The 22,110-nt window shown below is 36.6% G+C and overlaps 1 protein-coding gene across 3 annotated transcripts in view; it reads right to left on the bottom strand.

Moving 5' to 3' along the window:
* Nucleotides 1-21,569, bottom strand: part of RNF24 (ring finger protein 24) — a 58,451-nt gene extending 36,882 nt beyond the window's left edge. Inside the window, exons 1-2 of one of the 3 annotated variants that reach the window (XM_064475852.1) lie at nucleotides 21,436-21,546; nucleotides 13,429-13,609 (exon numbers count right to left, since the gene is read on the bottom strand). The gene's annotated coding sequence lies outside the window, so the exon portion shown is untranslated. Of the gene's footprint in view, nucleotides 1-13,428; nucleotides 13,610-15,110; nucleotides 15,274-21,435 lie in introns of all 3 variants that reach the window. The other 2 variants (XM_064475853.1, XM_031434193.2) reach the window with 2 other exon arrangements.
* Between the last annotated feature and the right edge of the window lie 541 nt (nucleotides 21,570-22,110).

A 22,110-nucleotide genomic window follows, 5' to 3' on the forward strand; every position in this document is an offset into this window, starting at 1 on the left:
GCACAGGGTACGAGAGAGAAATCAATACACCTCCATTTAATGGAGCAGTCATAAAAGATTAATTTATTTTCAAATTAAAGGGCTTGAATTTGTTCAATCTACAGATATAGGAACTTAATAACTAAATTCAAGTATACAAAAGGTTATTAGAGGGCACTAAATTTCCTCCACATATGGACCCCTTGTTCTAAATTGTAGCACAGAAGTTGCTGAGCTATGGGTGTCTCCAATTCAAACCCTGAACCCTTCGGAAGGTACAGTCTCTAGACGTTGTTCAAGTTACTCTAGGCCCTGGAGAAGTGGCAGGATGGTCCTCTATAAACCTCAACAGGTTACCTCCTATTCTTGAGGGTTCTGAGTTGAGCACATTAAATCCAAGACTTTACTGGTGAATTCTCAATTACCAGAAAAGGTAATTGTTTTTCAGAATTCCAGGAGCTTAGAATCCTTGAAGAATAAAGATTAGAAGACATAAATTGTATTACTAAGATTGAAATGAGGAAGTTTAGTAAACCACAAGCACTTCTAGAGTGGTAAAATAAGAACAAGCTAACAAATGAAAAATTAAAGATTCTGTTTTGTGTACAGCCTTAAAAATGAGAGAAAACAGCAAATGTTAGCTACTATGTATAAAAATAGATTAAAAAAAGTTTCTTGTGTATAGCACAGGGAACTATATTTAATATCTTATAATAGCCTTTAATGAAAAAGAATATGAAAATGCATATATGTATGTATATGCATGACTGGGACATTGTACTGTACACCAGAAACTGATACATTATAACTGACTGTACTTCAATTAAAAAAAAATGAGAGAAAACAATGTATTTGTGGTTTAAAAATTTATCAGCCAGGAAATGACGGTAAACCAGAGGGCTTCATAGCAATAAGTGGGCTCCATAGAATATGCCATAGTAGAGACATTAACTGCAGATTTGAGCTTAGCCACACCTGCCACTAGGACTTTAAGAAAGTCTAAATTTCCTCATGTGAAATTAGGAATAGTTACAACGTCTGTCTCGCGGCATGGGGGGAGGAGGGCAGGTATACGTGTGTGCTAGCATCTAGTGAGTGCTCATCATCAAGGTCTCTTGGTTCTTCGGTGCGAGGTCAGCATTAGAGTTAATGTTTAAATTTTCCTGACTCAGGGATAATTTGGGCCTGGGCCACATTTCCCTGGGCCACTCTGCTTCAGATCCAAATCTTTGTGCCTGGGCCACAAGTGGACTGCTTTTTGAAGTGACTCAGACACAGTAGGGAATTTTGGGAAATAGGCATTAGTTTAGCTACATTTCTTCAATAACAATTTCCAGATGCCTAACCTGTATAAATCAAAAGCCTGCTTTTGGGTCTTAATATTGTAGAAGGAAAATTCTATAGCCATAAAATGGCATCTAAGATGCTCATGACTAACTCAGCAAACCCCAAATAGTTATGAATTCAGTGAAGTGTGCAGGCTGTCAGGCAGTTTGATACTGGTGATAATTACCTCAAGTTTCTAGCTATTATAGTCCAAAGCACGGCCTCAAAGTCTCTTCCTCTTGTCCACTGGAATCACTTTGTTCTTTTAAGAAAGATATGGGAAGACTTCACCTTTAAGATAGATGATTTCAGGCAGGCAATGGAACAGTTGAGAAAATGGCACAGATAAGATATGTTATTTCAGTATTCTGGGGGGGGGGTGAGTCTGATTTTGTATTTTCAAAAATTCTAAAAAGGTACAATCATTCCAGGACAGTAAATAATTCTCCACTAAATGGATTTTTAAAGGTCAAGACATGTAATACCATTAGCCCTGGAAGCTCTCTCCTATATAAAAACATTCTACAAGACCACTACTAATTTTCACCATGCAAAGCACTATTATTTTGACTTTTTAGATGGATATATTAAAGACTGTACAAGTTTGTGATTTCCCCACCCCTACTGGCTTCAAGATCAGGAATAAGATTGGTGGCTCAGGTCAGATGAAGCCTTACAAGCTCCTTCTGATGTTACTGTACATCTAGGATTGAGTCTATTCTTTGCTTTATCAGATTTCCTGGTGGCTATTGGGCTCAGTGGGAAAATTTCACACTAATGAGAGGCTGGCTTATAAATCATAATAACTCATGATTCAAACCTGGAAATGTATCTAGCAATTCTATGTTGGAAGATCTTGTACATTAACCCAATTACAGAAAAGAAAATGATATATTATTAAGAGATGTTTCTACTACATTGTCAGCTCTTCTCTGATAAAAAGACATTTCCATTTACAGAACCAGAATCAGCAACTAGAATACAGAACCCTCCTTCTTTAGTGAAAGAGATATAATAGCAAATGCTCCTCAGTTTTCCTTTTTGTTTATCATTAGCCAGGTAGTAGAGACACCCTCCCCACAGTATCTTTTCTCACTTCCTTCCACTGTAGTTAGAATTTGTAGTTGGGCACATGGCTCTACTTCCTGGCTTTCCTTCCAGCTGTACATATGGCCACATGTCTCATGGATTCACATGTGACGATTCACGTGGAAGTGTATGGGAATCATGTGTGACAGAGCACAGAAGATGCCTTCTACACTTCTGCTTCATCTCTTTCTCTTCCCTGTAATCTGGATGCCATGATCTTGCTCAATAAGAATATGGTTTACACTCAAGAGGAGGGTAGAGTGCGAAGAGGGAAAGGGAATGATAACTGGTAAAAAAAATCCCTGATGCCATGAAGTTCCCTGTCAGATCTGTGCCAACTCTTACATGAATGGGAAATATATTTTAATCTTGTTTAAACTGGTTTACAGTTATTGTTTTGGGTTTTCTGTCACAGCTGAACCCACCTAGCTAATATATGGTTCTATGTGAATACTGTTTTAAATTATTTTGTATTAACAGACATTTGGAATATTAGATCATGAATCCTAATTACAGGTCAGAAAAATATGATTTTTGCTAAGATATACCATTAGCCTTCTGTCATGACACCACATTAGACAACCATAGGAAATCCGACAGTACAATGCCACCTTCTTGATGTGATGTGGAAAGCAGTCTGGAACCATCAATATTTTTACCAAAAGAAACCAAGCTAATACAAAAGAAAATTATCAAACCACAAAAAGAAAAACAACAAGAAAGGAACAAAGAGGAAATACCCAATCAACTGGAAAACAAAGTTTACATTAAATGGCAATAAACATGCATCTATCAATAATTACCATAAATGTCAATGGACTAAATGCTCCAATCAAAAGACACAGAGTGGCAGACTGGATAATAAAATAAGAGCCTACAATATGCTGCCTACAAGAGACTCACTTTAGGGTGAAGGACACACAGATTGAAAGTGAGAGGATGGAAAAATATATTTCATGCAAATGGAAATGACAAGAAAATGGGAGTAGCAATACTCGTATCAGACAAAATAGAATTTAAAACAAAGGCTATAAAGAAAGATAAAGAAGAACACTATACAATGATAAAAGGAGCAATACAAGATGAAGCTATTATACTTGTTAACATATATGCACCCCTATATAGGAGTACCTAAATATACAAAACAAATAATAACAGACATAAAGGGAGAAACTGATGGAAACACAATAATAGTATGACACTTTAACACCTCATTAACATCACTAGACAAATCTTCCAGATAGAAATCAATAAGGCAACGGCGACACTAAATGACACAATAGAGAAGTTGGACTTGGTTGGTATTTTTAGGACAATATCACCCCAAACAGAATATACATTCTTTTCAAATGCACGTGGAACATTCTCTAGGACAGACCACATACTTGGACACAAAAGAAGCTTCAACAAATTAAAGAGGATAGAAATTATTTCAAGTATCTTTTCTGACCACAATGGCATGAAACTAGAAATCAACCACAGAAAAACAAACAAGAGAACAACTGCATGGAGACTAAACAACCTGCTACTAAAAAAACCCAATGAGTCAACAATGAAATTAAAGAAATTAAAAAATACCTTGAGAAAAACGACAATGAAAACACAACACAAAGTCTATGGGATACAGCAAAAGCAGTCCTTAGAGGGAAGTTCATAGCAATATAGGCCTTCTTCAAAAAACAAGAATATTCTCAAATAAACAACTTAACCTACCACCTAAAATAATTAGAAAAAGAAGAATAAACAAAACCTAAAGTCAGCAGAAGGAAAGAAATAATAAAGATCAGGGAGGAAATAAATGAAGATTAAAAAAAAAAAAAGAAAAAATCAATCAAACCAAGGGCTGGATTTTGAAAGAGTAAACAAAATCAACAAACCTCTGGCTAGGCTCACCAAGAAGAAAAGAGAGAAGACAAAAATAAACAAAATAAGAAAGGAAAATGGAGAAATTACAACCAACACCAATGAAATACAGAAACCATAAGAGAATACTATGAACATCTCTATGGCAACAACCTAGAAGAAATGGAAAAGTTTCTAGAAACATACAGACCACCAAGACTGAATTAAGAAGAACTAGATCACTTGAACAGACCGATCACTAGAAGTGAAACAGAATCAGCAATAAAAATCCTCCCTGCAAACAAAAGTCCAGGACCAGATGGTTTCACTGGGGAATTCTACCAAACATACAAAGAACTCATACTGATCATTCTCAAACTCTTCCAAAAGATTGAAGAGGAGGGAATACTCCCAAACTCATTCTATGAAGCCACCATAACCCTGATACTAAAACCAGACAACGACACTACCAAAAAAGAAAGTTACAGGCCAATATTGTTGGTGAACATAGATGCAAAAATCCTCAACAAAATATTAGCAAACAGAATCCAACAACACATAAAGAAGATCATACACCATAATCATTGGATTCGTCCTAGGCACACAAGGATGGTTCAACATACACAAATCAATTAATGTGATATACCACATTAACCAATGAAAGGACAAAAAATTTACATAATCATCTCAATAGATACAGAAAAAGTACTTGATAAAATTCAACATCCATTTACGATTAAACACTCTGACCAAAGTGGGTATAGAGGGAACATATCTCAACATAATAAAAGCTATTTATGACAAACCCACAGCCAGTATAATATTCAAGGGTAAAAAATTGAAAGCCTTCCCACTAAAATCTGGAAGAAGACAAGGGTGCTCACTCTCACCACTTCTATTCAACATAGTATTTGGAAGTCCTAGCCATAGCAATCAGGCAAGAAAAAGAAATAAAAGGGAACCAAATTGGAAGAGAAGAGGTAAACTGTCACTATATGTGGATGACATGATACCATATATATAGAAAACCCTAAAAGCTCCACACAAAAACTACTGGAGCTGATAAAATAATTTGGCAAGGTAGTGGGATATAAGATTAACATACAGAAATCAGATGCATTTCTTTACACTAACAATGAAGTATCAGAAAAAGAAAGTAAAGAAACAATCACTTTTTAAATTGCATCCAAAAAAATAAAATACTTAGGAATAAATCTGACTGAGGAGGTGAAAATTTACACGCAGAGAACTAAAGAACATTGATTAAGGAAATTAAAGATGACTTAAAGAAATGGAAAGATATCCCATGCTCTCTGATTGGAAGAATTAATATTATTAAAATGGCTATACTACCCAAAGCAGTCTAGAGATTTAATGCTATCCCTATCAAATTACCCATGACATTTTCCACATAACTGGAACAAATAATTCTAAAACTGATCACAAAATACCCAGAATTGCCAAAGCAATACTGAAGAAAAAGAATGAAGCTGGAAGGATAACCCTCCCAGACTTCAGACAATACTACAGAGCTACAGTAATCAAAACAGCATTGTATTGGTACACAAACAGAGATATAGATCAATGGAAGAGAATAGAGAGCCCAGAAATAAGCCCACAGACTTATGGTCAATTAATCTTTGACAAAGGAGACAAGAATATACCATGGAGAAAAGACAGTCTGTTCAGCAAGTGGTGCTGGGAAAACTGTGGACAGCTGCATGTAAATCAATGAAGTTAGAACACTCCCTCACACCACACACAAAAATAAACTCAAAATAGCTTAAAGACTTAAATATAAGATAAGACACTATAAACCTCCTAGAAGAAAACATAGGCAAGACATTCTGACGTAAACGTTAGCTCTGTTCTCCTAGGGCAGTCTACCCAGGCAATAGAAATAAAAGCAAAAATAAATAAATGGAGCCTAATTAAAGTTATAAGCTTCTGCACAGCAAAAGAAATCATAAGCAAAACAAAATTACAACCTACAGAATGGGAGGAAATATTTGCAGATGATGTGACTGACAAAGGCTGAATTTCCAGAGTATATAAACAGCTCATACAACTTAATAACAAAAAAACAAACAACCCAATCAAAAAATGGGCAGAAGGCCTAAACAAACAATTCTCCAATAAAGACATACAAATGGCCAATAGGCACAGGAAAGAATGCTCAACATTGCTAATTATCAGAAAAATGCAAATCAAAACTACAATGAGGTATCACCTCACACCAGTCAGAATAGCCATCATTCAAAAGTCCACAAATGATAAATGCTGGAGAGGGTGTGGAGAAAAGGCAACCCTCCTACACTGTTGGTGGGAATATAGTTTGGTGCAGCCGTTATGGAAAACAGTATGGAGATTTCTCAAAAAACTAAAAATGGACTTACCATATGATCCAGCAATCCCACTCCTGGACATATATCTAGAGGGAACTCTAATTTGGAAAGATACATGTACCCCAATGTTCACAGCAGCACTATTTACAATAGCCAAGACATGGAAACAACCTAAACGTCTATGGATAGATGACTGGATAAAGAAGCTGCAGTGTATATTTATACAATGGAATACTACTCAGCCATAAAAACGAATAAAATAATGCCATTTGCAGCAACATGGATGGATCTGGAGATCATCATTCTAAGTGAAGTAAACCAGAAAGAGAAAAATACCATATGATATCATGCATATGTGGAATCTAAAAAAAGAAAAAAGAAGATACTAATGAACTTATCTGCACAACAGAAACAGATTTACAGACATAGTAAACAAACTTACGGTTACTGGGAGGAAAGTGGGTAGGAAGGGATAAATCAGGAGTTCGAGATTTGCAAATATTAACTACTATACATAAAATAGATAAACAACAAGTTTCTTCTGTATAGCACAGGGAACTATATTCAACATCTTGTAACATATAATGAAAAAGAATATGAAAACGAATAAATGTATGTATATGTATGACTGAAACATTATGCTATACACTAGAAACTGACACACTGTAAAATGACTATTAAAAAAATTTTAAAAAAGAAGCCATCAACAGTCATTGTTCTGTGACTGGTTAAAAATCCAGGTTAATTTTGTAAAAATTACTGTAAAACAACAAAAACAGTTAAAATGCTTAAAAAAATACATTTACAAATCATCTTCACAGAATCACAGAGTTAAAGACCATCATCACAAATTAAGTATAACAGCCCCACTTTACAGAGGAAGAATCTGAGGCACAAAGAGGCTAGGTTTTTCAAAGTCAAAAGGCTGACTTTTTCTTTTTAAATTGCAACCATAAATTTGAGGGGAATATGCTCTGAGGATTGTATTTCTATGTATCCTGTTTCTAACAACTCACTTATACTAGTATATAATTATTGGTTGTCCCCAAAGAAAATATCTGGCATTTAGCTCATCAAGCTCACATAAAAATTAAAAATGTAGTATATAACCACAATTATTAGCATGTAACATGCAGCATGTAACCATAGGCATTATATAATAATGTGTAAGTTATGCAGAACATTCAGCAGGAAAATTAGTTACAAGAGGAAAATAGCAAAAATGACAGTGGTGCAACAGTTGTAAAACTGTACAACAGTACCATAGAGTTACACATTATTATTAATTGTATTAAAAGATGTAGCAATAATCATGACATTATTAACATACATAAATGCAGCAAAAAAGAATGCTGGGGCACGAATCTTTTCCACATTTTATACTGGAACACCATTCTTTGGTTGGCAGCCACAGTAATTGCTTATAGGGCTTTTCTCATCATTTATGAGTAACAACCAGTCATGGGACGCCAATGAACTTTCTTCATTTAAAAAAAAAGTCACTTTATCTCTTCTCCCTAGGTCTGTGTGCCTCTAAGAATCTTAATGTAACAAAAGGGGAACATGGATAGACCTTGAAAACATCATGCAAGGTAAAAGAAGCCAGTCACAAAGGACCACATATTGCATGACGCCATTTATATGAAAGCCCAGAACAGGCAAATCTAAAGAAACACTATGAGTAGGTCAGTGATTTCTTAACAGTGGGTAATGGTGGGGGGGTGGCAGCATTGAGGAATGACGATTAGAGGAGCAGGGTTTTTTTGGGATAATGATAATGAAAATGCTCTGAAATTGACTGTGATAATGGACACACAACTTTGTGAATATACCAAAAGCCACTGTATTTTTCAATTTAAATGAATGAACTATATGGGATCTAAATTATGTCTCAATAAAACTATGTAATAAAAAGGGAGGAGAGAGTCCCAGCTGCAGCAACCAGGTAAGAAAAATAAAAGGAATCCAAATTGGAAAGGAAGAAGTAAAACTCTCACTGTCTGCAGATGACATGATACTATACATAGAAAATCCTAAAGAAGCCACTAAAAAGCTACTAGAGCTCATCAATGAATTTGGTAAAGCTGCAGGATACAAAATTAATATGCAGAAATCTGTTGCATTTCTATACACTAACAAAGAACTATTAGAAAGAGAAATTAAGAAAACAATCCCATTCACTATTGCATCAAAAAGAATAAAATACCTAGGAATAAACCTAACTAAGGAGGTAAAAGATCTGTAGTTGGCAAACTATAAGACTCCGATGAAAGAAACTGGAATGGAATCTCTAACCAGCCACAGCTTGGTAGCCAGGCTAAAATGGCAGCATAAATGGTCTCGAATTTATGAAAAAAAGAGAACTGAGATGTAGCAAAGATTGTTCTGTGTTTACTTTTTCCTTTGTCTTACTCTTTGCCTGCCTAACAACAATTATTAGGAGAGCACTTTATTAAAGGATATAAACTACACTCACAGTAACTCTCAAGTTATTCAATCATAAACTCAGTAACTCAGAAGTATTCCATTATAATTGCCTCTTTTGAGGCTAAGAGAGGTAGTGGTTCACCAAAGCCACACAGTTAACAAATAGTAAGACCGGAACTTACTCAAATCCCACATGCTTCTCACTACATCACCTCACTTCTTTTTTGCCTTTATGAAAATAAACTTGTAAGTTACTGTGCAAAAATATATGCTTAGGTTTTTAAAAGCTGGAAGTTAGTCTGAATAAAATCTAAATGCAGACTCCTCTCTACTAATTTCACTGCATTTGCAGTTAGTTATCTTAGCCTGAAGAAAGTATGAAATTCCTTGAGAAGCCAATTTTCCTCAGCTTTACAGGAACTTATAAGCCAGAACATATGTAAAATGTCAGAAAAAGAACATTAAAATTACAAACTCAGAGCTAATAAATTCAAAAGTGAACTACACCTTAACTTCATTAAACGTAATAGAGGTATTCAATAACAATGTATTATCACAAGATGTAGGATTTCTATAAATTCAGACTGAACAATATCTGGCACTTATAAGATACTCAATAAATAGTTATTCACATGAATAAAGGTAAGATGGTAAATCTAAGCAGCATACTGGATGAAATAACTGCAATATTTCTGAAAAAGGAAAAACCATCCTTGTTTCTGGCATAAGATAGAAAAGAGAATGTACAATCTTTACGGCCTCCAAAGAGCAGAGATTCAACACCACTAATCCCTGTGCTCTACCACTTTCTACCCCACAAAGCACTTAACAAACACAGGAACTGGATAAAGACTGCATGATGGGGCTCTAGCTCAGGGGCTTCTGGCTACATTAAATGAGGGCAAGGAGGCAACATAGCTGAAACACAATTTCCTAGAGTTCTTTTTAAAAGAAGAAGTGCATACTTCTTTTTAAAATCTTATTTGAATAATCTTTATTTCAATAGTGAAATCAACCCTACTAGTCAGCACCCAGCATAATGACTTGCATACAGTAGGTGTTCTAGGAGCCTCTGTTTTAATTCAATAGGTAGGGAAATGTAATTTTCAGTTCTAAAACCATTTTAGAGTCCTGATGAGGAATAATCAGCTCAACTGACTAATAATAAGTATACTGATCATACCTATGGTCTTTTGAGGTATCCCTTTATAAAGCCATTTTGTATCTTTCAGAAAAGACCCACAGTATTATTATTTTAAAATAAACAGCATAATTATAGCAAGGGTTTGCCTATGGAGAAATCATACTAGCACATATGTTTAATGGCCTTCTCAAATATGATTAGAGGCTGTCTAGAGATGTTCACTAAACTAAGAACACTGACATGTTTAATTTTTATTTGATATCAAGGTTATTTTCCCCAGAATATATAAATTTAGAAGATAAAAACAACTGGTTTAAGGTAAAATGGAACAGGAAAAATAAAGCTTTATTTGCATGATTTTATTCAATAATTTTACTGATTAGGTTTGCTTAGAAACAGTGATCAAAGGACTCTTTCTCACAAAGCACAATTTAAAGAAAAAGAGTGATATTCAATGATGAAGAATTCTCCCTGCCTTTAAAGACATTTAAGTATCAATTCTATAATACATAACCTTGATTTCTTTAGTCTACGTACAGTTTCATGAAAATACCGGCAAAAATGTTAGGGATAGACATATGCAAAAAGCCCAGTCTAAGAAAAACGAATGGATTAAACATTTAGGGGCTGGACCAAATTGACTCTGGAAATCTCCCAATTTAAAAAAATTAATTAATAAAATATTGAAGTATAGTTGATGTACAATAGTATATGTTACAGGTGTACAATATAGTGATTCACTATTATACTCCATTTATAGTTATTATAAAATATTGGCTATATTCCCTTCCAATTTTTTAATCTTAATCTAGGGGGAGGATATAGATCAGTAGTAGAGCATGTGCTTAACATGCATGAGGTCCTGGGTTCTATCCCCAGTACCTCCATTTAAAAATAAATGAATTAAATTTTTTAAAAACTCTAATTACCTCCCTGATCCCCCTCAAAAAGACTGATTTAAAAAAATAAATAAAATTAAAAATTAAAATAAAAGTCTAGTTAGTACTCTTTCCTCTCTACTGCATCATTCTAATTTATAAAAGACTTTCATTTATCTCTAACTCTCAGAGCAACTGAAGTGTACATTCCTAATTGTAAAAGAAAAGCAATCATTCACATTTTGCTACAGTACTCAGAATTTTATTGTAACACTCATTAAAAGAAAAGATTAACTCAATTCCTTTTATTCTGATTCAAATTCATTATCTGTTATCGAGAACATAATAGTGTTAAGATTATTTGGCAGTCTCTCACACAAAATGTATTTCAGAGTAACCCCAAACAGATGATGAGACACAGGTCTTCTTTACAGAATTCCTGCTAGTAAATGTGAAAGAGAGGACATAATAAGAAAATCACTATTTTGCCACACTGTTGAAATATCTGATACTGACATGACCATCAGTAGGGTCTTTAGCTGTAAGTGAGATAGCCAGACAACAGCAGGCCTCTGAATGTGATGGATATTAAGCACCTCCTGAGTATTCTTGCCAAAAATTTAAATGTTTTAATCAAGTCTCTTGAGCTAATTTCCATTTGTAGGAAATAAAGGGAACAGAGTAACTGACACTGTGAAGAAGCAAACAAATCCCAAATGTGAGAAATTCCACAGGACAACTGACCTGGTTCCTGTAACTAGTCCATGACACACACAAAAAAAAAATGCGGGGAGAAAGGGAGGAGGGAGGAACTAACCTAGATCAAAATAGGCATGAGAGACAAAATGACCAAATGTGATCTGTGGACTTTGAATCCTGGTGTGATCAAACCATCTCTGAAAAAGATATTTGGAGACAATCGGGCAAACCTGAATAGGCTCTAGCTATTAGATAATACCAAGGAGTAACTGTTAATTTTATTAGGTACGAGAATAGCATTTTGGTTGTATAAGACGATATCCTTATTTTTCAGAGATGCATATAGAAGTATGTCAGGGTATACGTACAAAAATGTCTTGAATTTGCTTTAAAATACCTCATCAAAGAAAGATAAAAGAAAAAAGGACAAACGAAACAAATGTGTCAAAATCTTGAATGATGGACATATGGGGATATGTTGTACCTCTGCTCTACTTTTGAGTGTATTTACTATTTTTTATAATTAAAGAAATTAAAAAGAAGAACCTCACTAACAGAGAAGTCTGAAAAACAGTACAGGTAAATCTAGTAAGTAATATTAATCTTGGATAGAAAATAAATGGATCAATGAAAAAAATTAGTATGACAGTTGATTATTTAGAAATTGAATGAGTTATAAGGAAAACATCAATTTTCTCCTCATATTATACGGTTAGTGCTATAGACTCAATGTATGACACATGTTCCTCCCTCCTCCCCCCAGATTCATATACTGAAACCTAATTCCCAGTGTGATGGTATCTGGAATGATTAAGTCAGGAGGGCAGGGCCCTCATGAATGGGAACAGTGCCCTTATAAAAGAGGTCTCAATAAAAAAAGCCCTAAGATAGCTTCCTCGTCCCTTCCACTATGTGAGGATACAGCAAAAAGACAGCGAAAAGTATTGTCTATACAGTAGAAAGTGGGCCCTTACCAGACACTGAACCTGCTGGTACCCTGATCTTGGGTTTCCCAGACTCCAGAACTGTGAGAACTTTCTGTTGTTTGTAAGATACCCAGGCTATGGTATTTTGTTACAGCAGTCCAAACAGATTAAGATAGTCAGATAGCTATGATATATAGTGTTTTATTCCTGAGGTAGGTTTGACTACTGAAAACCCATGGCAGAGAACAAGCAGTTTTGCAGAATACGTTAAACAAAAAACTTTAGGAATGCAGCTGTTTCCTCCCTCAGAACTGTGTCATGTTTTTATGTAATCTGGAGTTCTAACTAGATGGTGGTAATGAATTGAAATAGAGAAAACTGAAACACAGAGAACAGGATTCACAGCTGCATTTTTAACTGAATGCTGTGAGTTTTGGATTATCTAGATGAACCGTTAAGTCCAATGACACTGTCTTTATAAGAAAGAGGAGAAGACCATGTGAACGTGCAAGCAGAGACTGGAGTTATATAGCCACAAGCCAAGTAACTCCAGCCACCAAAAGCTGGAAGAAGCAAGAAGAATTATCTCCTAGAGTCTTTGGAAAGAGTGAAGCAGCTCTGCTGACACTCTGACTTCAGATTTCTGGCCTCCAGAACTGTGAGAGAATAAATTTCTGCTGTTTCAAGCCATCGATTTTGTGGTAATTTGTTACAGCAATGCTAGGAAACTACACAGTCCTGTTGCCCCATTCTAGCAAGTCATTTTTATTTACCTCATTTGTAGTTAGTGTAGTAGTTCTTCAACAGTCAATTACTTCTAGATTATCAGAAGAGATAAAAAAAATGTAGAATCTCCAATCTCCAAATCTCTCCTTTTCTCCAGCCATTTTCTGCAAAGGTCTCGGAATTTCCTCTATCAATAGTCTTCCAAAAAGTGCCAGTGCAGGATAGCATCTGAATAGTAAAGACTTACATTCTTGTGAAAGTTGACAATATCAACTGAGACACGTGGTAGGTTGGAGGATGAAGGCCTGGGTTCTAAACCTGGCCCCTGAGCTTGTGAACTTGAACAGGTTACTCTGACCTTTCATTTTATCATCCATAAATAACCCTTTGAAGGTTGCTGTAAGGAGTAAATAAGCAACATGTGTAAAGATACTGACATAAAAGTTTTTTTGGTAGAGGTTAGCTAATGTGTAAGATGATTTTCTGGGTATCATATTGCCCCTGGCTACTGATAAACTGTCCTATGGTTTAAAAAAAAAATCTCTCACTACCACAAAATTTCCTCTGGCTTGTTTTCAGGGACAATCAATAAGTTTAAGTAAACATTTTCATTCAATTATAGACAAACAAGAGATTTCTAACATATTTCTGAAGAAGTTTCGCAATTTCTTTTGCACTAAAGGAAAAGAATGAAAGCCTACACCTTTGATTTATCTTCCCACCAACTTCCCATAAACTATATTAGCTCACACTTCAGTGCTTCATTATTTGCCAAACTTTTTCTTTCAGTACAAGATGAAGGGCCTATTTGGATATGATACCTAGATTCTATTTCAAGTTTATATCACTGAGCAAAATTTTTCATGCTCAGATTTGGGAGAGAACAATAAAGAGACACAGGTAATTCATAATTTTTCGGTTTGCCTAGATGAACTTTTAACAAACACAGGTAATGCAGCACCATTCAGCCTCCAAATTAAAAAAAAATTTTTAAGGTAACATAAAGCATACTGATAAGACTGTGGTGAAGTTGTTAACTTTGAGAATTCAGTAAACATTGTCATCAAATTAAATGAATGCTCATTATACTTGCAGTGCCATATTTGTACTTTTGTCTTCAATTAAATTATTATGACATTTAGTTTGCTAAAGGAAGAATTGCATCTGATACAAACACCCATTTAGTTAGGAAAACATAAATAACAGACAAAATGAGACAGATTTTAAAACACACATAATTAATGTTCTACAGAAGCATATGGTTTATAGGAGAGCAAGCTTTATGACAAGATGAAAATTTATACTAATCCAAATGACCAAAACTTTAGAAGAAGAAAATGAAAAGAGGCAAACCTCACTTCATGAAGAGTCAATAAATGAAAACAGTAACATTGAAAGCAGGTAAACTGGAAGTTATTTATAATATAAAAACATTCACTATTGATACTTTAGTAGTAAGTAACTCTAATACATCTAACAGTATTGACTCTATTAAAAATTCAAGTTGCATTGCACATTCTCAGAGCAAATTCTCAACATGAGGTTCACTCGTAATGCTGTCTAAAAAGGGGCTTCCTTCCCTTGCCATTCAGGCTTGTTCTATGTCATACTGTCCTTAGGGCAGATGCAGGCCCCAAGTTGGCTTTCCCTGGAACAACCAACCAAAAGTAAGGCCACTGGCCAGTTACTCCTGGGCCAGCTGGCATGGAACAAAGTGTTTGGTTCCTACCTCCAGAGCAGACGAGGCTCAGCCAGCTGGCTTTCAATGGACTGCACTAGTTGGAGTGCTCACAATTCCTTTCAAACCATCTGGCATTCTTGTTGAACTCTAAATTTACCCAATGCTAGTCTGACGTCTGAAATGCTCACATAATTGGAGGAGTCTCCACTGCCTACCAAGATAAGAAAAGAAAGAGGTAGAGTTACTTACTGCTAAGTCGATTACTTCAAGAAACAATTTCTAAAATTAAAAACTGCTTTCAATTTTATCTTGTGTATTATCTACCTTAAAATCTAAACCATTAAGCAAACTTTCAAAACAAAAATCAAGACAGATAATAAGGGGAATAGATAATTTTACATGCAGAAAAGTTTTAAGACTTCTTTAAGGCTGGCAAGATGCGACTCTCTACTCTGAACTTCTATAGAACCTGTCTTTATCCCTCATATGGTCCTGCAGTGGATTTTGTGTTGCCACATATTTTTATCTTCCCAGGTAGCTAGTGAGTGAAAATAGCAGTATCTTATAACTACTTCTAAAAAATCTGTTGAAGACATACTGGGTGTTTTAAAAGTTCCATTTCCAGAAATAAGAAAATTTAATAAGGACGAACATGAAGAAGGAACCTCACCTCTGGGCAAGCCAAATATACAAGGAACAGGACCTGGCTAGAAATAAAAATATTTTATCAAGTGATCAAATGATTTATCAAATGACCAGACTGCTGGAAGTGGTATAGGCTGCTCATCTGTCAATTGTAGATCATTTACCCAATCTATCAGGTGGGCTAATCTTGGGAAGAGAGGGTCAAGGAATCAGAAAAAGACCTTAAAACTAAAAATAGGAGAATCACATTCATAGCCAATATACTCTAGAAGATATAGTATTATAAACAAAAATATTACAGTGGCCAAGTCAGATCAAATATTAGAAAGTAGAGAAGAATATACAAACAATAACTATAATTATAATTTTTTTTCATTCATTAACCCCTATGCCAAGTACTGAGTTTACCATTTTACATATTACCTCATTTGACTCACATAGCCAACATATGAGGTGTGTACTATTCTTATTTCCATGTTGGAGATGAAGAAACAAAGAGGTTAGGAAATCTGCCCAAGGTCACGTGGCAAAAAGTGAAAGAACTAGAATTCAACTCTAAGCAGTCTGACTCCAGAATCCAGCTGTGAGACTGCCAATGTTAAATTACACTTAAGAAAGAATGAAATGTAATGTAAAATAGGGGAAAATTCAATTGTTAATACATTCTTCATAATTTTTTCAATTCTAAGTGTAGCAAAAAGTAGAGAATAATTTAAAAAAATGAAAACTGATTTTGTTAGAAATTTTTAAAAAGTAAGAGCTATTCTACCAGGTTAAAAATGTCAGTTATTCTTTTTTTGCCCCCATATTAAGTAAGTACTTTTGTCAACTGCTGTCCTAGACATATAATGGTAAACAGGATAGATGAGTTCTTTGCTTTCCTGGAGTTGACTTTCTAGTGGGGGGGTAAGAGACCAAAAGTTCAGTCAACAACAGAATTTTGTAGAGTGATACGTAGTACAGAGGAGGTAGGGAGGAAATGCAAACTTCTCTTTGAGACATTTACGCATGAAGGTAAACAGAAGGGGATGGATATGAGGTCAGGCGAAAGTTGTTTTGTTGTAATCTTTTATTCTGCTTTTAAAGATGGGCAGTATCAGAGAATTTGTGTATGCTGACATGGGTGGTGCCCTGTAAAGTTAATGAGGATGTGAGAGAGGGCACAAATGTGGAAGTCAAGTCCATGAGTAGGTATGAGGGAGAATATGGTGGGGAGGGGAGTTGGCCTCTGATTGAAAAGAAACAGAAAATCTATATCCTAGGGAAGGCAGATCTACAGATTTGGTGAGGGAAGGATGAGGGGTATGTGATAACTTCTAAACCCTCAATGAAGTATGAAGCCTGCTTATCAGCATTGGGGAAGGGTGAGCTGCTCATGAGTTTAAAGAGCGGGGAGAAATTAGTTACAGACAGAAAGATCTTATTAGGAATCTGGTAGCTTTTAGAGGCCAGTGTTGAGAGCCTACTTCAGATTTTTGGTCATAAATCTTAAGTTCTCTAGTAATATTCAGCCACTGATGTGTACCCATGGGAAATTAGATGAGGGATAAAACAGCTGTAAATAGAAAAAATTCATGGGTTTAAAAAACACATATCCATGAGATAAACACTAAATCAGTGACAATACCCAAACAAGCCATGGTCTATGTAACTATTTGTCTCCATCTTCTCATCACAGAAATTCTTGCAAATAATGTGTTTGTCATATTTAGTCATGACATATTTAATCATGAAGTTTAAAAACCGTTTCTTTCTGGTCATGAATGGTTCTATCATTTCCTAACGTGCACCTGATAGTCCTCGTGTTGATTCTAAGACTGACTGCATTTTACTATCTGAAGAAACTTTCTCTGGTGTTAACTGTTATTTTCAGTTAAAAGTAAACTGATGATTCTATTTAAAATTTAAGAAGAAAAATTAAAATACCCCCTCAGGGTGCATGCTTTTGATTATCCAATTGTGCTCCTAAACCAGGATGTTGGCCTAAGACCCAAAACATCCTGGGGAGCATTCATGTCCACACAGCTTTAAGGAGAGGAAACAAAGACCCTACCTCTTAATGGAAGCATGCCAACACCATAAGAATAGCAAATTGGGTGAGATGATGTATAGGTCTGTGTGTCTGTATACACATATATATATACTCATTTTGGGAAAATATTATCTGCCCTATAAGCAAAAGGAAAGAAAAAGGAAAAGATGTTTCAAGGAATATCATGAAATGTCAGGAATACCAGGGAAAAAAAGAGGATTCTAAAATCTTCCAGAGTGGGAGGAAAAAGGAATGGGGATTGGAATGACGTTATACTTCTCAATAGCGACACTGGAAGCATTCAAAAGAGGGACACTAATTTTCAATCTGGAATTCAATATCCAATTAAACCACCATTCAAGTGTGAGGGTAAAATAAAGACATTTTCAGACATGAAACTTCTGAATTCAGGAAGGAATTTCAGAGTTTGTAGGTGCCCTTTCTCAGGAAGCTACTAAAGAATAAGGAAAACACAGGATCTAGGAAATCAAGGATCCAACTAGGAGGAAGGCAAAGAGAATTCCCAAGATGATGAAAAAGGTAAGTCCTGGATGACAGCTAAGAAAAAGAAATGAAACAGAGGTTATCTGAAAATGCTGAAAGAGGATCAGTTCTGTCAGAATTTGAGGATAAATTAGTGACTGGTACAAAGAAAACTAAGCAAATGAAAAGCAAGCAAACAAAAGTGACAATTATTTAACTTGGAAGAAATAAAAGCTGCATAAGAAAGAAAATGTAATGGCTCATCTGTGAATAATAGATACCTCGTTACAGTGATATAAATACTGAATACTGACTTAACTGGGAACTGTAAAGTATAGGTATGAAGGAGGATGGAAGGATGGTTGTGTGGGACAACCAGGTCCTCAACCTCCAAAATAGAACTCCACAGACAATATTCAAAGGTGGAAAGTCAAGAAATAGCAGTTTAAACATTAAAAATGAAATAAATATAAATACCTGAAGAAACTGCTAAGAGTTGAAAGTAACTGAACCATATGAAACCACTGATTTTTGACTAGTTCTCAATCTAAAAAATGGCAATTTCATATAGTTTAAGCTAATACATTATAATAACATTATTACTGATTTCAGAATAAACTTCCATTTGAAACAGAAAACAATTATTGACAGAAAATGCTGGGAGGATAATGGATCCAGTTTAGGGTAACAAAATGTCATTGTATATACCATTACCATCACTAACATAATAATATTAGTATTTCTAATGAATATAAAGATTATATTTAATACTAAAACATCATTTAAAATAATTTAAATAAAGTAATTCAAAATAAAATAATTATAAATTAATTTTTTAAATTTAACCTATTGTGACAACATAGGAATGACTTTAGAATTTTTCTTCAATCATCATACTACAAAAATGCTAAACTATGGATTGGTAAAGACTTTAATTAACAGAATGCTGAATAACAAGTCCAGGTTGTTTTTAGTTTCCTTTGTTGATACAAATAGCTAAGTCACTCTTGCAAAACTAAAGTTCCACAATACTTCGGTACTATGCAAGCCTATTTCAGTGACAATTCCGGTTATACTACTCTGTTTACTCAAGACTTCCTCTTATGATTTGTTTTAAGGGGATTCTTAAAAAAAAAATCTAATGTAGGTAGTTTATAAATTATTGGGGTTGCTTCAATATTAGTGACACTAGTTAAAGAAGCCCTTGTTTTCAAGTTAGCTTGTTTTGAGTTAAATTCATTTATATTAAAATTTTATTTAAGTCTTACATCATAAAACCAAAACTTCTCCAAACTGAAAAATAAACTTTTACTAATTTTAACTTTTACGAAAAAAGAATTTGACCATGCTAACATAAGTTAAGATTTTTACCAAGAATAATGGATTCTGTTCCAACCAATGGAAAATTTCCCCTTCAAATTAAAAACAAATTTTTTTTAACAGAGGGAATATACATAAAGAAATACTGTAGAAGACTGCTTAGTTTATATTTCATTTTGCACTGAAAACTAATTAAAATACATGGATTTAAAATATATGTGATTAAAAATAATAGTCTTAAAGAGAACCTTAAAAGTGAATCAATTCAATTATTCATATCATCTAATAAGCTCCTCAATTTTACCACTACTATTTTGAATCGAAAGATTATAATAAAAATACATTTTGGAGGTATGCTTCTTATAGTAACTGAGTTTAGCTAATTTCCTGTCACTGCAAAATTATACCGGTAAAAAAGAAACTGAAAAGCCAACCATCTTCTAAAGCTTAAAAAATCTGTTTAAAAAGAGACGAGGTCCGAGAAAGGAATAGTTGGTGTTATTACATTTGCTTCTTTTTAATTGGTCTACATTAACTGTGACTCCTCATAACTTCACTAAGACAACAAAGTCAGGCAGTCAGAGCCAAAGTCTGTGGGAACCTGCAGAGCTTCCTCCTCTCTCTGGGGATGAGGACAATGATAAAAGGTGTTCTGTTTTCCAATAGTCCTGTAAGAGGAGCCATTGAGCTGGGCTGCACAACCAGACAACAGAACACAGGAAAATTCAGATCAAAGCAAGGGTGCATGTCGGGGTAATATGCAATAAAATCCTTTGCCAAAGCATTAAGGGGGGTGAGGAAAGCAAGGAGGTGGAGAGAACCTGCTGGACCACCTTCTTATAAGCTCAGCCAGAGGCAGGAAGAAACATAATCTACCTGTACTGAGGAGCTGAGAAAACAGTGTCCTAGATATACTGGAATATATAGATATACTACCAATTAACTAAACCCACAAAGCAGTGTCCTATATGCACAGGAGTTTTCTCATACGTATATATTAATATATTACCATTAACTAAACCCCCAAAAGCCAAGTGTTCTAGATATTCATGTATTTGAGTCTACAGACATACATTTTCAATTAACAAAACCCACCGGTTGTACAGTAAGAAACAAAGAAATACTGTTTGAAAGAACATCAGGGGAAGACTTGGGTGAAGATGTGATGAAGTAATACGTCTTTTTTCCTCAAACCCTTTTGAATGATCTCGGATTCTCTCATTTCATAGGTGACACATGCACCATGAGGTCTCCAGAAACAAAGGAGGGTCTTTAATTCTCTGGCCTGTGGAAGCACACACGGCCCCCACCCACCGACAGGAGGTCAGCACCTGACTTTCATTAATGAGTAAGCTGAGGAGAGAGATCTCACCCCAGACCACAGCCTTACACACAGTGACAAAAGGGCACGAGACAAACGCCACAAAGAAAGGGGAGGAGCAGATGGGGACCAGGAAAACACTGCCACGCCGCGCCCCCCAAGGCGCGTTCCCATCGCCAACACCGAGGCAGCCGTCCTCACCATCCCCGCCCTTGCCTCCCTGCTCTTCTCAGCCACCTCCCACACCTGGAGACCCGACGCCGGGCACAGGCTAGCGGGGCGTTCGAGGTGCCGCGAACCTTCCCTCTTTGACCTCCGGGTGACAGCCCTGCGCCTCCCTTTGTGCGGGACTCACCCTGCGGCTCAGGAAGGGCTCTCCTCCGCGTCCCTCCCGGCCTGGGGCCACTGTCTCACCGCTCCCAGCTCCCGGTCAAAGCGCCGGGAGTGTGAGTGGGGAGGCCGGCGCGGGCCCACGGTTTCCTCAGCATCCCGAACCCGGACCCGCCCGGCTCCCTAAACGCCAGCCCGGGGACGACGGCCCTCGGCGACCCCGCCCTCGTTCGCTCACTTACTCGGTCGTGCCGGCGGCGGCGGTGGCGAGCGTGGCGGGACCGTCAGCGCCGGGCGGAGGGCGGCGAGCTGCAGGAGTCTGTCGGGACCCAGCGCAGCTGAGGTGGCAACAGCCGACTGCGAGCGGCGGCCCCCGGCGAGGGGCGGGCCCGGCGGGGGAGGGGCGGGCGCGGGGCGGGCGCGGCGGGGGAGGGGCGGGCACCGCGCCTCTCATTCAACAGCGGGGGCGGGGTGAGGGACCCGGATGCCCGGGCAGCCCCCGCCCACCTCGCTGAGCCCTCCCTGGCTTCAGAGTCTGGAGTGCGCAGGCGCGGCGCTCAGAGACCCGCCCCGCCCCGCCCCTCCCGCTGAGGTTGTGCCACGAGAGGAGCTGGCGCGGGTAGATCTTACCTCTTTTGTGTTTCGTGTTTTTTCGTGTCCTGTAAGCATTTTTTTAAAGTGAAAGCTTGAAATGCCACTTCCTTACTAGCATCCAACCTGCCAGCATGCCGGGGACACAGGAGTGACATTAATCTGTTGGGGAAAATGTGCACACAGCCCTCTTCCTCCGTCTGTTTCATCTGCAGCAGGTCTCAGACCTCTGAGACCCAGAATCTAATCAGATAGTGGAGAGAAGTGTGTGCAAGAAAGAGTGCATTACTTTAGCTGCACTGACCTAGTCTCTTCAGACCCAAGTT

Source organism: Camelus dromedarius, chromosome 18 (assembly GCF_036321535.1).
Source record: "Camelus dromedarius isolate mCamDro1 chromosome 18, mCamDro1.pat, whole genome shotgun sequence".
Taxonomy (NCBI): domain Eukaryota; kingdom Metazoa; phylum Chordata; class Mammalia; order Artiodactyla; family Camelidae; genus Camelus; species Camelus dromedarius.